The sequence below is a fragment of the Phacochoerus africanus genome, chromosome 1 (genome assembly GCF_016906955.1).
Source record: "Phacochoerus africanus isolate WHEZ1 chromosome 1, ROS_Pafr_v1, whole genome shotgun sequence".
Taxonomy (NCBI): Eukaryota; Metazoa; Chordata; class Mammalia; order Artiodactyla; family Suidae; genus Phacochoerus; species Phacochoerus africanus.
The window spans coordinates 206,198,096-206,214,661 of record NC_062544.1 but is presented as its reverse complement, the minus strand read 5'-3'; the positions used below and the strand labels follow the sequence as shown (position 1 = coordinate 206,214,661).

General features: G+C 43.8%; 1 protein-coding gene across 4 annotated transcripts in view; it reads right to left on the bottom strand.

Annotated features, from left to right (window-relative positions):
* Positions 1-16,566, bottom strand: part of LPP (LIM domain containing preferred translocation partner in lipoma) — a 680,491-nt gene that overhangs the window by 604,434 nt on the left and 59,491 nt on the right. For all 4 annotated transcript variants that reach the window (XM_047788612.1, XM_047788637.1, XM_047788629.1 and 1 more), the window contains exon 2: positions 4,840-4,955. The gene's annotated coding sequence lies outside the window, so the exon portion shown is untranslated. The remainder of the gene's footprint in view (positions 1-4,839; positions 4,956-16,566) is intronic.

The window sequence follows — 16,566 nt, the reverse complement described above, 5'->3', positions numbered from 1 at the left end:
ACACCCAGACTGCAACGTCAGGAGAGACCTGAAGGAACTCATCCTAGCTGCCCCCAGATTGCTTACTCAAAGAAAGTGTGAGATAATAAGTGCTTCCTGTTTCCAAGTGCTAGGTTTGGAGTTATTAGTTACGCAGCAATAGATAAGGAAGATAGCACTCGAATTGAGATCCAGTCCTAGATTGAAAGGTCCCTACTGGTGCCACAATTTTTCTTGGGGCTTAGGGAGAAGACCACAGAGATTCACTATCAGGAACTCTTGAAATGCAGAGATGTTGTCCCCCTGAATGTAGAGATGCTTCCTGGCTTGGGTATATATACCCAGGCATGCTCTCACCACCAGGAGATGACCATGTATCAGTGCAGCTCAGAGTCAACATGATGCTTTCAAGAGTTCCCTTAGTGGCTCAGCAGAAACGAATCTGCCTAGCATCCATGAAGATACAGATTCGATCCCTGGCCTTGCTGAGTGGGTTAAGGATCCAGTGCTGCCAGGAGCTGTAGTGTAGGTTGTAGACGCTGCTCGGATCCCTCATTGCTGTGGCTGTGGTGTAGGCCGACAGCTACAGCTCCAATTTGACCACTAGCCTGGGAACCTCCATATGCCGAGGGTGCAGCCCTCCCAAAAATAAAAAAAGACAAAAGACAACATGATGCTTTCACCAGCAGCACATTGACAGGGAATGAACCAGAGGATGAAGCACACGTGGAAGGTGACAGGCTCCTTGCCCATCCGTCCGTGTTCTGCTATCAGCTACATCACCCTCAGAACCTATCCAGCCCTACTGAGTCAAACTACAGTTTCATGGTTCACTGAGAAGTTCTAAGATCAGACCCTCTCCTCCTAGAAACCTTCCCAGTGTTCCTAAATCTTTGCACTCCCCCAACCTTTCATTTAAGCCCCACAATTTCCCAACCACCTAATATGAGACCAGAAACATATCTGGTGATTAATGAATGTGTGTTGTAAATAGTACTTTCTAAAATGTATTTCACTCTTATGTATGTATTTCTCTCCAACTAGACTATAAGCTCCTCAAGGTTAGGGGCTATGCCTAATTCACCATGGTATCCTAAAAATCCTGAGTGTCACCAACTTTCAGAAAAACACTGGGATCAGGGCAGAGAAAAAGCACACACTCTGTGAACCAGGAGTAAATATTTGGCAGCAATCTAAACTCGTGGACTCATGGGGCTCTCCGTTCATTCACCATCAGCCCCTTAAACCACACAGCAACCCAGTAAGGGAGAACCTGAGAACTCCTGACATCCCGGGGCTCTGCTCAAGGTAGAGTAGATGTCCACTGTGCTGAGGTCAGAAAATGAAAAATATGGAATTAGAAGAAAGGAAGCAAGAAAGAAAGACAGTTAGCTCCACCTTCCACTTTCACAGACAGCAAACACCTCCCTGGGTTATAGAAGACCCACAGGGCCTCAGGAGGCTGGATGAGTCCCTGCTTGGATCCAATAAATCCTTTCATAACTTTTGAAGTGAAAACATAAAAGCAATGAAAGCTGGCTACACGGATGGTCACACATGCCCGGAAACCACCTGACCAACTGACTGTGGGGAATGAAGACCTTCACCTCTGACGGAAGTGGCCAATGCTTTGCTTCCGGCAGAGACTAATACCTGATTCTTCTGAGGATCAAAGAGGAAACATTAAAACTGAAAGCCCTTGGCTGTCATCAACAATTGTACACTAGTATCAACAGAGGGAAATAATTTCCTTCCTGACTCCAACTGGGCCAGTCATGCCTAAAGCAGAAGGTACGATTATCTAATCAAACAAATCAAGACCCAAATGGCTAGACTGCAGCTTCTAGGGGATTTCTCAAGCATTGAGACTTCCTCTGTCTTTGAATCTACCTCCCTCCACCTCCCACTGTAAGAACAAAAACAACTATGAAAAGAAATAATGACACACGATTTCATCTCAACTTCAACCATCATCATTAAGCAAGTTTTCAGATCTAGCTCCTTTCCAAGACGGAGGACAAATTAGTGCCCATCCAGACCTGGGGATGATGAGGGTGCAGCGTGGGAAGGAAAGGCACACACAGCATATACTCTGTACCAGGACCAGTGCAGGGGACTGCACAGTACATAATCCTGTTTCTTTATATTCAAGATCTATATTTTTCTTTATAGCCAATGTCTTATTTTTCTTTATATTCTTTATACTCAAAGTAAAGAAGAAAACAACTGTAATAACCTATCATGTATGGACCACACTTTATCATTTGCAAAAAAAGTTGGCATCAATCAGTCCTCTTGCTCTAAACAAACATGAGAGGGGGGCAGGACAAAGATTATTACTCCTAATTCTCAGATCGGGGAAATGATGGTGGAGTGATGTTGTTCTTCTAGGGTTGCACATTGGGCAGGCCTTCTGATACTCCACCTCAGCATACTCAGTGCCCTTTTATGCACTCACAAATTTAAGCCATACTGGTCCCAAAAACCTATTTCTGTCCAGATATTTGTTTCATTATCATAAAACCACGCAGTCCAACCTCACCTGTGCTAGAATTCCTAAAGCTTTCCAACAGAGAACTGGCCAGCCCTGATAGAACACCCTCAGGAAAAGGACAGTCACTATCTTTAGATTTACTCTTTCTATCCATGAAAATGCATTGAGCACCTGTAAATGCCAGAGAGTCCACTAACCTATGGGGATATACACATGAGCAGGAGATACTGGCCCTCTTCTGACCATATTTCATATTCTTTTTTTTTTTTTTTCTTTTTAGGGCCACACATGTGGCATATGGAAGTTCGCAGGCAAGGAGTCAAATTGGAGCTGAAGCTACCGGCCTATGCCACAGTCACAGCAATGCAGAATAGGAGCCACATCTGCAAACTACAGCACAGCTCACAGCAAAGCAGGATCTTAACCCACTGAGTGAGGCCAGGGATCAAACACTCATCTTCATGGATACCAATAAGACTTGTTTCCACTGAGCCACAACAGGAACTCCCCACATTTTATATTCTTAAAGGCAACTGTCCTGTGTACCCTGCGCATCCTGCCTTTTCCAGGTCTCATTTCAGTAACGGTTCCTGGTGGGAGATCACTTCTGGTACTTTCAGCATCCTAGTGTGGAGAGACCAGTTGGTTAATGTCCCTTTTAGAGGCAGAGGCAAGAACTAAAGTCCAACACTCTAGGAGAACTCCAACGAGAGGGTAAAAAAGAAGGTTTGTAGTCGTCCACAAAGCTTTAGTCCTCTCTCTGCCTGCTAACCTCACCTGGTATTCCTTGGAGGGACTACCTCTTCTCCACTGTGTAGCTGCTCTGAGCTGCCAGGTGACAGCAGGCAGCCAGCTCATGACCACAGGGGTGCGGGGGAACATCCTGAGGATGAAGCCACCAGAATATAAAAGGGTAGAACAAGGAGCACTGCAGAGAACAGAGCCCAGGTCCTGCTAAAAATGGGCCTGAGGTTCACCAATCCACTGGGCTCCCTGGACTCAGCAGGATAACCCACCCACGTTATTTTCTCTATAATGCAATCTGAGGCTGCTTTGGTGTCTCGGAGACAAAGGCCACTCTAGGCTCATAATTAGCTTACAGACAGCAGACCCATCTCAGTCTCTTCCAACTTGCTCCAGTTAAGATGCTCTCTCCCACTCTGTCATGACACACAAGGCCTCATATTCATCACAATTTAACTTTAAGCACTGAAAACACTCAGGAGGTGGAGCAGATAACAAAGATTTACATCTGATGCTCAAAGTGTATGCTTGGGGCAAAACATTCCAGACTCTGTTTGAAATGTTAACAGACTTGAAATGTTTAAGAGTCAAAGCAGTGGCTTCCAGCCTTTTATCTTATGCAGATCCATAGGCACAAAGAAAGTCGGGTGTTCTTTTAAGATACACTGATTAAGAACAAAAAAGTGTGCAAAACGTAACTATAAACTCAGCCACACTTCTAAATGAAGTTAGGTCTTATGGATCACATCACAACAGCCTCCACGCTCTTTTGAAAAACTGCACCATAAACATGGCAAGTTATATTATTTATTTGGCAAAAAGCTAGAGGTAGGGCACATAGGGAGCGGCACTGGGGATGGTGAGCACAGATCTAGAATTCTAAATAGAAGCCTTTCCCAGAATCCCCCAGCTATTTTCCTTCGATTCCCTAACAGCCCAGGAAATCCCATGTCACTGATTCTTCTCTAGGACATGTTCTATTCCACCTGCTATAAACACAGAGGATTCCAAAACACAAAGGAAAGCTTACCTTACCTGCTCACCAGTCCCCTTTCTGAGTGTGCAAGAGGATTCAAACTCAGATCCCCGTGGAGCCCACGCAGGCCCTTTAAAGGCACAGGTGTATACCCTTGCCTAAGCAAATTTAGCCTCCACCACCTCAAAGGGTTGTTGTGAAAATGCTATAAGAACACAGAAAAAACAACTTGCACAGGGGTTAGCCATTCCATACTACTGCCTCTTTTCCTCGCAAATGCCCATAACACTGTTCATTGACACTTTCTGGTCATTCAATTTTAAGAACACTTCCCTCCATGCCAAAGGAGAAAGAAGGAAGTAATGTAATTATTGGCAACCCAAAGTCCTCTTCCAATTTCTCTTCCTGCCACCTTCCAAGAGCTGAGTCTGCCTTTGCTTTGCCACACATTTTATAAGTATTATATCTTGTCCATCACCAATGAAATCCATTCCAGAAGAAAGGAAGAACATTTTGTTCTTCTTAGTTCTTAGTCTATCCCAGGTACCAGTGCCCATGCTTTAAGAGAAAACCACTGACTTTTAAAACTCATTTAAATATGCATATTGATTACAAAAGGGTAGAGTCTTTTCTGCGTAGGACTCACCAACTGAGGAAAAATATCTTCCCTCCTATGAGTAACAGTAGAACAATGGAAAAAGTTCTAAACTGGAATCAGAAGACTGGGCTCCGTCTTCAGTTCTGCTTCCTCAATGTATCCACCTGTGAAAAGGAAAAGGAGGTTGCTTATGAATCTCTAGGATTTTACCAGCTTTAGAACTTCCCAGATTTGTGAACTTTCTGGATAAATCATATTGGGAATGATGCCAGGCTTGAAACCCACAAATCTCGTGGCGGACCTCTATATCTTCTAAGCCCCTAGTCAGTTTCCGGCACTTCTATTTCACTAATACGTCTAAGAATGATGGGGAAACGGATGCTGTGTGTTTATACCTCAGCTTTGGGGCACAACTGCTTCATCAGAATATCAGAAGTGAAAGAGATCAATTAGTTACTTACATTTTAGGCAAGAATAAATTAACAGCAAAATCTGAGCCACAATAAATAAAAAAGAGACAAGGAATATGAATTAGGACATAAATTTCTAACTATGGGATCTAGCGGCCGCTGTGAACCTTAGTTTATTTAACAGAAAAATGAGTGCCAGTGAGCAACAGAGGGCTGGAAACTTCCTGGTAAATCCTCATTACCAGCTTTATTTCATTAAGAACCACTACTATTTTGCTAAGGATTCTGCAACATAAATTCCAACAGGCAAGTATTCCACAGTAGTAGATTGTTATAAAATGTGACTTTCATATATGCACAGGAAATCCATATACCAGAAAATGATGACTCATTTACATTGTTGTCATTTTAAACATTATTGAATCAATCATACAATTGTTTTGTGTATATTATCTCATTCAATCTTCAAATGTCTGTACAAGCTCAAAATTGAAGAGGACCTTAAAATGACCCACTTCAGCTCTTTCAACTGACAGGAGGAAAATGTGGAGAGGAGGGAAGTGGGCACCAGAGAAGCCCCCCATTACTCAGTGGCAGAAAGTCCAGGGATTGCTCCACTGGACCAAATTACAGCCACTTTAACAGAAGAGGTCAGTGACATTCACTGGCCAAAGAGATTTGCCCTCGGTCACGCAATCAGCTTTGGAGCAGAACCAGGACTTACACACCCAGACCTCAGAACACCTGCTTCAAAGCTTTGTAGTCTATCTAGACAGCAGAAAGAAATTAAATTAGGAAAGTGGAGTATAATCAAGATAAGCCCAGTAAAGAAACACATTTCCTGAGAGCTAGTGGTCTTAAAGGGCATTTGAATTCTCAAAGACATCATGCTAAAATGAAAGAAAGCCATAATTTCAAACTTACTGAGAAATGGGAGTATGAAGAAGAAGCCAACACTGGCCTTGTGAACAGTGCAATCCCATTAAAAAGAAAAAAAAAAAAAAGACAGACCCCCCCCCCCAACCTCCACACCCCTTCTGCAGCAAGAAATACAAACCAGAATAGTTTCTGCAACAGGCCCAAAGGGCAGCTTTTTAAACTTCATTGAAAGGTAAAGCTCTCCACCCTGGCCCTGGGGTATGCCTCAGGCACTTGACAGCTCCCCCTCCACACACAAACTTCTGTGGTCCCCCTTTTCCATAGTGAACTTCTCTTTTAACATTTTTTTTTCTTCTTTTCCACAAAGAGAACAAGCAGTTTTGCTAAAGAACTGCTGTGAAATGATTGAAGTTCCTATGCAAACAAACCATTAGCAGAGTTCAAATGCAATTTAAATTACCAGTTGTTAAAGTGCTCCTCAATTTCGTGGTAAGTTTCCAAGGAGAATTACATACTATACACTATTTAATTGGTTGTTTTCTATTTTTTAACATCCATTTATCCCCCCCATTTTATATTTTAGAAGTGTCTATAAAAGCTTCCCTTTAAAAAATTATACATTGTTGAATAGATTAAACCTAAAGATTGAAAAGTGTCAGAGAAACAGCTTCGAGATTATGCACCTCAGCAGAAACTGATGGTTTTGACACCACAAAACATGCAGTGTCTTAAAATCCTAGGAGTCACTTGACAGTGTCCTCACCGTTTACAGATAGAGACACTGAGACACCCCCACACACACCCCGTCCAAGGGAAAGGGAGACTTGGCCAAAGTCATCTTACTGCTCAGTGACAGATTCAGATGAGAATTCCCTAACTCCCAGCAAGTGCTGTCTCTTCCCACCGCTACGTGATGGAGAAGATGGGAAATACTCAACCAATTTTTTTTCTTTTTACCTGTGGTTTTTTTTTTTTTTTTTCTCCAAAGTAAGTTTGACGTTGCCTTCAAATACACTGACCTCAAAAGTGGAGCGGAGTAAAGGCAAACATCTCCAAAAATGGTGAAACAGAAGTGGAAGCTGATGAATGAGTATAGTCAAATGAGCTCCAAATGAGTAGATTCCTGGCAGGAAAAGTCAAGAAACTTCTAAATTCATGAAACAAGTTATGGGCCATCAAGACCACCAACTTCCACTGCTTTATCTGCCCAGAACTTGTGGCTGCCCAGAAATGAAAGGATAAAGGATCAACAAAGTAAAGGCAGGTCTTGTCACATATGGAAAGGATTTCTAGAGGTCATGACAAGGATGAAGTTCAAGGCTTTGACATGTTTTGTGTAAATTATTGGACCTCCCTGAGTTACGAGCTTCCTTGTTTGCAAACTGGGGCTAAAATATCACCTACTCACCAGGGTGTATGTAATCACTTCTTAGGATTCCATACCCAGCCTGCAAAGGACAGAGCCTACAAGCAGCATGCATTAATCAGTGTTTACCCCTCATCTTCCAAAGTTTCTATCTACAATCTCTCAAAGCCTATGGTTCTGCGGTTCTAATTTATGAGGACTACCACTGAGGCTTATAAGCCATGTATGCTTCCTAAGTACGTTAGATGTTGTGTGGCCCCTGACTATAAATTCAACTATTTTGTCATTCAAAAAATAAAACAAAACACATGGATGTCACCTTACATAAAACAAAACACATGGAAGTCACCACACACCCAGGCATTTTCCTTCAAAAGCAAACTCCTTAGAACTGCTATTTTAAAATGGCCTTGAGGAGTTCCCGTCGTGGCGCAGTGGTTAACGAGTCCGACTAGGAACCATAAGGTTGCGGGTTCGGTCCCTGCCCTTGCTCAGTGGGTTAACGATCCGGCGTTGCCGTGAGCTGTGGTGTAGGTTGCAGACGCGGCTCGGATCCCGCGTTGCTGTGGCTCTGGCGTAGGCCGGTGGCTACAGCTCCAATTCAACCCCTAGCCTGGGAATCTCCATATGCCGCGGAAGCGGCCCATGAAATAGCAACAACAACAACAACAAAAAGACAAAAGGCAAAAAAAAATAAAATAAAATGGCCTTGAAGGAGTTCCCCTCGTGGCTCAGCAGTTAATGAACCTGACTAGCATCCTTGAGGACACAGGTTCGATCCCTGGTCTTGCTCAGTGGGTTAAGGATCCAGTGATGCCGTGAGCTGTGGTGTAGGTTGCAGACAAGGCTCGGATCCCACATTGCTGTGGCTGTGGTGTAGGCCGGCGCTTCAACTCGGAGTCCATCCCTAGCCTGGGAACCTCCATGTGCCGTGGGTGTGGCCCTAAGAAGATAATAAATAAATAAATAAATAAATAAATAAATAGGTTTCAAATCCAGTTGATGAACCTGACAGTAGTAAAAATCCTAGTTTAATGCCAAAGACCTCATTTAAATTCTCTACCAGCCCTATGTGAAAGATTTTCCAATTTTCCTCTGAGGAAATTGAGGGTTAGAGAAGTCAGACAACTGCCCAAGAATTGGGGTTAGTAAATGGTAAAGCCAGGATTTGACCTGAGGTCTTCAAAATCAAGCTCCATGACCTGAGATTTATTCCTTTGCAGTTACAGCTATACTATGGACAGCTGTCCTGCTAGAGGCAGAAATATACCTGAAAAAACTCTTCTGCTATGTTCACATTCTAAGGAGCTTTGGGATTAAAAAAAAACAAAGCCTGAACTTTTCAGCTAAAAACTGTTCACGTTAAAAGCAGGTAGATCCTTATTGAATGCCACCTTGGTGTTACGTTCTCAAATGAAATAAAAAGCTCAGCGCCCAGGCACTAAGCAGACTTCAGCTGGATATGTGGGAAGCAGGGCTGAGAAAGACTGGCAATGAGCTGCTATCAGGGCAACTAAAAAAAAGATTTCAAATGTCTGCGCTCATGATCAAACAAATAGCAGGTAACCTTAGAATCAGCTTCCCAACACCTCTTGGTGCAAATGTTAGCTGTAACGATGTCAGCCGTCCTGCATTCAGAGGTGCAGAGAACAGACTTTTGCTAGCACCTCCTGTCCTTAAGAAGGCACCACGTATGGGCCCAGCAGATAGATGTGGGAGCTGAATTAGACATGCCTTGACCTCTCAAAGAACTCACAGACTCACTCAGGATACACAAGATAGAGGAAGAGTGTGCAAAGTCTCAGTACATGCAGTGTCCCTTTGAGGGTCAGGAAGAGCTCTGCCAATGATGACTTTTTACTGGGTCTGAACACCCAAGAGGATTTCCATGTATGAGGAGGTGGGCAATAGGCCCAGAGAATACAATGTACCAAGGCGTTAGGAAGATGAGTTGAGGGTGTTCTTGGGGAAAGTGACTAATCTGGTGCGGCCAGTGACAGAAAACATGGAAGGATGCAGTGGGACAAGAGCCTGGAAAGGAATGTTGTGGCCAGGACATGGAGGACCTTATGTGCTAGGCTAAAACACTGGCTTTCAAGACTCATGGCTATTGCATTTTGGAAAATGAGACAAGAGAAAGTTAAATGGTAGAGCTACTGGAACTGAATCCCCTTCCAGGGTCAGCTTCCCCTTGGGCAAGGGTGGGAACAGCTAAAGGAAAGCTTCCTGGAGTTTCCATCGTGGCTCAGTGGTTAAAGAATCTGATTAGCATCCATTAGGATTCAGGTTCGATCCCTGGCCTTGCTCAGTGGGTTAAGGATCCGGCGTTGCCATGAGCTGTGGTGTAGGTCAAAGACACAGCTCGGATCCTGCATTGCTGTGGCTATGGTGTAGGCCAGCGGCTACAGTTCCAATTCGATCCCTAGCCTGGGAACCTTCATATGCCGCAGATGAGGCCCTAAAAAGCAAAAAAATAAAAATACAATAAAATAAAGGAAAGCTCCTCTGGAGAGTCCTCTTCTCTATGGTCCACCCCCCAGAGAAGTCAAAGGAGTGGGTGGCCCTCTTGTTGCCCCAAAACCACACCTCTACTGACCTTTTCCTCTAATCTGGAACTCTCACCCATGGAAGACCCAAGAAAGAAACCAAGTCTCATGTTACAGACAAGATTTCCACCCTGCCTTTAGGGAAATGCTAGCACTACCCCCAATCTGATGAATCAGAAGAACATAGGCTAAACACAAGCTTGAGCCTCTTTCCTGTCACTAAGGAAGCAGGAGCCAGAGGCCTATCCAGCCTATAACATGTGTGCTCAAAGCTCCACATCACAGAGTCCTAGCACCATGTGATGGGCTCTAGTAATGAGTCTGAACTGATGCCACCAGTAAGACTACATGCAATGCTTTCTCTTAAAAAAGACTTTGTGGTCCCCCTTATCAAAGACACAGGTAAGATGTGAATCCTTCCCTGTCCTTACAGAGCTCCCGGTCTAGAAAGAGAGATAAAGCATAAAGTGGGAGACAGGAAGTGCCACAGAAGAAGCATAGATAACAATCCTGTGAGTTGGTGTGATTATTTCTACCCATTTGACAGATGAGGAAACTCATCAAGTTAGCTGACCTAACAGCCTGCCCAGCTAGGAAGCATCATAGCTAGGATTCAAATCCAGATCCCATGGTTACAAGCCCCATAGACTCACACTTTATCGCCTCATAGCCCACTGTCAGCAGAACAGAGAGCACAGAGATCACTTCTAGTGGGGGAGTGTGCATTTTGGAAAATGAGACAAGAGAAATTACTTCATTCAGGAGGTGGTCTCAGAGAAGAAATTTATAGGAGAAGCAGGAGTGTTATGGATGAAGATGGGAGAGGTCATCTCAGGCAAAAGGAACAGCATGAGTTAGAACATGAAGATGAGAAAATTCCAGGTATGTCTCTGGGGAATGGCAGGGCATGTGGTTGACTCAAAGACACTCACAGTGGACAGGTACGGCTGTCTGGTTATGATGAGCCCTGGGGACCACAGGCAGGAATTTTTACTTAAATACCAAAAATACTAGTAAAATGATATGAATATCAAAATAAGAAAATTTATAGTCAGGGAACATACAGTTGAATATACTAGGAAAATAATAACTGTGGCATGGACTCAGCTTTCCTTGGAATTCTTGCTTCAGTGCTAAGGCCACATGTTAACCTTTCAGGAGCTGGGCAGGGGAAGGGAAGTGGGGGTGGTGGGAGAAATGGACCTTCAGGTCCTTTCAGGTCAATGTGCAGAAGGACACTGGACCCTTTGGAGGTTAGGACTTCTATACTTATCTGGCAGTTCCTGATCTTCTTGAGAAGAGTTTCTGCATATCAGTAAATGAATACCAGAGCATAACTACCTTCTAATTGGTGAACAGAGCATGGAGAACAGGACAGCAGTGGTAGGATCAAAAGACTTTACAAAACTCCTTGGATTCTCCACTAATTAACTATGGAATCCTGAGCAAGTCACTTCCTTTTAGCAAAAGCACAGTTCCCTCATCATAAAATGGAATAATAACTTACATAGATAGGCTCTTGTGGGTATGAACATTAAATTTGTAAGATCAAATATAAGGATATGTGTTTCTACACTCGGGATGATATGTTTAGAATAGGTGCTTCCCCTGAAAACCACCATGCATATAGGACTAGTGTAAAAACTGCCCAATCCTCCTGGTGAGGTGTCTAACTCTGGAGTTGTCAACAATTTTTTCCCCAGTTGAAAATTGAGCTGTATTCCCCAGGCAAGTCATTACATCTTTTTGTGCCAAATTGTTTTCATCTTTTAAATGACCCAGTAATCCCACTTTGGGCAATATACATAAGGGAATAATCCAAAAGGAAAAAAAAGAAAGCAATTTGTTCAGAGATGTTATTCATAGTGCTATTTCTAGCTCTTTATATATCCCTCTATTATAGCACTTATCTCACTGTGCTGTAATTATCCACTCCCCTTCCATACGCCTCCAAATTATCTTTGAATCCATCCCCAGCACCTAGCACAATGCCTGGCATACAGTAAGAATTCAATAAATGTTTGTTGACTAAATGAATGGGTAATAGGAGAGAAATTTTAAAAGAAATTCGCATGAGCAAAAACAAAACATTGTTTTTAAGAGATGATGTTAAAGACCTTAAAAAAAAAAATCCAGTAGCTATACACTATAAACTGTTTGGAAAGAAGTATGTGATGAAGCCAAAGGAGTGAATTTCAGATGACTTTGTTTATGATCTCTGAACATCTCTAGGCTTAGGCTGAGTAGAGGATAAGATCGCCATGAGACACCCAGGGGCATAAGGTTACAAGCTCGGTCACTTTGACCTGGTGGCCAGAGCACAAGGCTCAGTCAGGGGTCTTGGATTCCCAATCTGACTTGGCCACCTCCTTACACTGACTAAGTGGCCTAACTTCTCTGAGACCAGTTTTTGCACTGAAAATTGGAGTGTTTACAGGAAAGCCCAGCCCATTAAGAGGAATTACAGGGAGCATGGAAGGACCAGCAAGTGTGAATTCAAACATAAATAAGGGAGCAGGTGGGTATTCTTCGGCCAGGGTCCCCAGGCCAAGGTGAGGCTTTGAAGCCCAGCTTTTCCAGGCACCCCCGCCCAGAGCCTTCCAGACCCATAAGATATAAGGTAGCTGAAGGCTTCTCACCACGGAGTTTACAAGAGGCAGGAGTCTCTGCAAAAACAGAGGACACATCAAGGAAAAACACTAAGTTAAATATGGCCCATAAAGTCAACATCACTCTGAATGTTCCGTATTCTTGGTGGGAAAGAATGCTTTATACAAATACCCAGAGAGAGCAAAGGAAGCAGCGTGTTCTTCAGGGCTTATTTTCGGGCGTTCCAACAGCTCCCAGCCAGGAAGTCAGAGTCAGGAAGCCACTCCATTCCTTGGCCAGAAGCTTAAGATTAGAAACCAAAGCAGGCTGGACCAGCTGCAAGTCTGTACACTCCCCACTGCACATGTTTTCGCCTCCATCAGGATCTCTCAGATTCCTGCTCACTTGAGCTTGACATTTCTCTGTAGGAAACTGCACTTGACATCCTGTAGACCATCCCAACAAAACACGTTATGAACTCATCTGCTTTTCTCTGGCTCCAGTTTGACTGCCCTAATAACTGTTACCTCCACCTCTCACCTGGACTATTTCAAGAGTCACCTCACCTTGCTTCTACTCTTGCCTCCTCCTTGCCATCCATCTCCCCCACAGTAGCCCCAGTGATGCTGGTAAATACAACTCAGATGCTTCCCATCACACCCCCACTCAGGTCCAAGCCCCTTCTTGAGCCCACTGACACCTACCAGCTCTCGCCTCGGCCTCATCTCATGTTCTCCTCCTGCAGCCCCCTATTCCTAGCACACTGGGCTCCTCTGTTTCTAAGACACAAACTCATTTCCACCCCACAGCCCTGGCACTGACCATGTCCTCTGCCTACAATGTTCTCCCCACTGCCTGCCACAGGGCTGGCTCCTTGTCATTTAGAGCTCAGCTTACACATCACTTCCCAGGGCCCTTCCTCCATTCCCTCACAAGCAGAGCACCCTCTGGGAACACTCCTCAGTGTTACTTATCATTCTCTGCTGTTTACATGCTCATTTATTATCTGCCTCCTCCACACTTCCCTACTAGAATGTAAGTTCCAAGGGATCATTTTTTCGTGTCTTTTTCTCACTCTAAACCCAGTACTGGATCAGTGCCCAGAAGAGTATGAGGCACATAAGTGGGAATCCAATAAAGCTTTAATAAAATTAGATGAATGCATGCCACAGAAGACAGAAACCTTAAAGGTTGCTTAAAGGCAAGAAGCCCAGCACTAATATCCTGGGCTTCAGAGTCAGATGCTGATCACTAATGCTTTGCTCTCAGGAACTGGAGGAGTTTAGATAAAATTTTCCACTTCTCTAGAGCTAACTTTTCTCAGGTAAAAAGGGGACAATATGGGGTTCCCATAGTGACTCAGTGGTTAACAAACCCGACTAGCATCCATGAGGACTCAGGTTCGATCCCTGGCCTCGCTCAGTGGGTTAAGGATCTGACATTGCTGTGAGCTGTGGAGCAGAGCCAGGTTAGAAAATCTCATCTTTAGGCCCTGTCCTCTGTTCCAGGCTGTCTATTCCTTAGACATAACAGTAATGAAATGTCACAGCAATGTGTGAGAAGGTGTCACCATCCAGGCGAGATTCACCCTGGTTTTTCACACTCTCACTAGCTGAATTCCATGAAGTCACACTCCCTGGGTTCAAATCCTAGCTCCACTACTGACTGTGTGATGTTGGGCAACTTTTATTAACCCCTCAAAGCCTCAGATTCTTCCGCTATAAAATGAAGGTAAATAAATAGTACCCAGGAGTTCCCTTGTGGCTCAGCAGAGTAAGGATCCAGTGTCATTGTTGCAGCTCAGCGTGCTGCTGTGGTGTTGGTTCAGTCCCTGGCCTAGGAACTTCCACATGCCACAGGTGCAGTAAGAAGAAAAAAAGTTAGTACCTAAATGGATCAACAAAATATGGTATATATATACAATGTATTATTAGTCAGCCATCAAAAGGAAGGAAGTTCTGACAGAAGCTGCAACATGGATAAACCTTGGATACATGCTGAGTGAAATAAGTCAGTCACAAAAAGACTAACACTGTTTGACTCCACTTCTATAAGAGGCCTACAGAAGTCAAATTCATGGAGACAGAAAGTAGAATGATGGTTGTCAGGGACTGACTGGGGAGGGGAGAATGAAGAGTGAATGTTTAATGGGTACAGAGTTTCAGTTTTGCAAGATGAAGAAGTCTGAAGATTGTTGCCCAGCATATATGACTGTATTTAACACTACTGAGCCATATACTTGAAAATGGTTAGGATGGAAAAAACGGTAATGTGTATGATACCAAAATTAAAAATTAAAAATTTTAAAAAATAGTACCAACTGAATCACTTTGCCGTACAGCAGAAATTAGGATTGTAAACCAACATACTTCAATAAAATTTAAAAATAATAATAATAAATAAATACCCCCCTTAAGAAGTACCTATTCACAGGTAGCTGTGGTGGTAAATCAATGTAAGTCAAGGGCTTAGCCCGGCACGTGGCACTCAGAGCAGTCAAGGCAAATTAGTTCTCCCTATTAGTAGTAATAGCGTTTATATCCATATGACCAGCCCTAACCTCCTAGTGCCCCTGTCATCAGCACCACGGTGGCAGGTAGCTTCAAGCCTTCATGCTTCAAGGTAGCCTCCTCCCACTCAGAGAACAGAGCCTACAGCCACGGCCCAGGCACCATCGGCAAGGAGGGGGCAGGGTATGTGCAGGTTCCTGGGAGTCCTGGGCAAGTCCCTGCCTCCTTGATGCTTCAGAGCAGCTTAGAGAGCTGCCTCACCAATCACACAAACTCAGGTCTCAGAGCACTTCCTCCTCTCTGTTATGATCTGCCACCTAACGCTACTGGGAATCAAGTGCTTCCCCAAAACACCTCTCCAATACCTTCCCTGAAGTGGAGAAAGGGGACCCGTCCCCAAGCTAAACAAAAACTGATCTGACTACAAAGTGATACTCATCAAGGCCATGTAACATCTGTGGGACTGGACTGTAACAGGGTGGTGCCCTCTTGATCTCTGTCAAAAGCTGCTGTCACATCAAAGACGGCTAAAGGTGTTGGGTGTGTGTGTGTGTGTGTGTGTGTTTAAAATCTAGTCAGAATCAAGTCTCATCTGTGAATGGGAATTATACTATTGAATTCTTGCAGCTTCAATAATAGTGGTAGAAGCTTAGATAGAAAGCCCTGCTCAGATTCTTTCAAGGCCTGTGCATAATTTCTCCGCGAGGGATGAAACTGAAATAAGGGCCTCCACTATTCAGTTCCTCCCCTTGGACAAACTATCATCCCCTTTCAGGAAAGAAAAAGATATAGGCAGCAAAGCAGATCAGAAGGTAGCAGCTCACATTCAAACAATATTCACATGAGCAAAACTGAAAAAGGTAAGTATAATCCAAAGAAGGGTAAAAGGGTAAAATTTTAAAAAACAACAAATTCAGACCTCTGAGTCAACAGAACATGACAGAAAGAGGTTTGACCTGGAAGAACTTAGTTCTAGTTCTCAATATCTCCCCAATTAGATGAGTAAATGTGGACAACTCTGGCATCCTGAGTCTCAATTTCCTCATCTGCAAAATGGGCATCTTCTCTGCCTTTGCCTAAAAGTCATCTTCACTGCTGTGTTAGAAAGAATGACGGAGAGTGAAAAGATCTGGGTTCTAACCCACCTAATTAGCCTGCACCTATGAGGCAGGTGAGCTGTGCTGCTGGGCCTTCCCTGTCCCGTCATGCTGTAAAATGAGACAGATCAACTGAATCATCTCTAATTGGAGTCCTTCCAATTGTGACAGTCCATCAACTCTACACAATCCCCTGCACACCGGGTATTTATTGCAGATGGTATGCCGTACAAATGCTATAGAGCAACATTTTGCATACTCTTAACTCTTAAGCATAACTCTGCTTTTAAAGATAAAACTATCCCTCCCGAAGTGCCACAAACATCCCTTCTGGCATGTTACTTTAGACTAGCAATCAGACAGACAACACTACCAAAT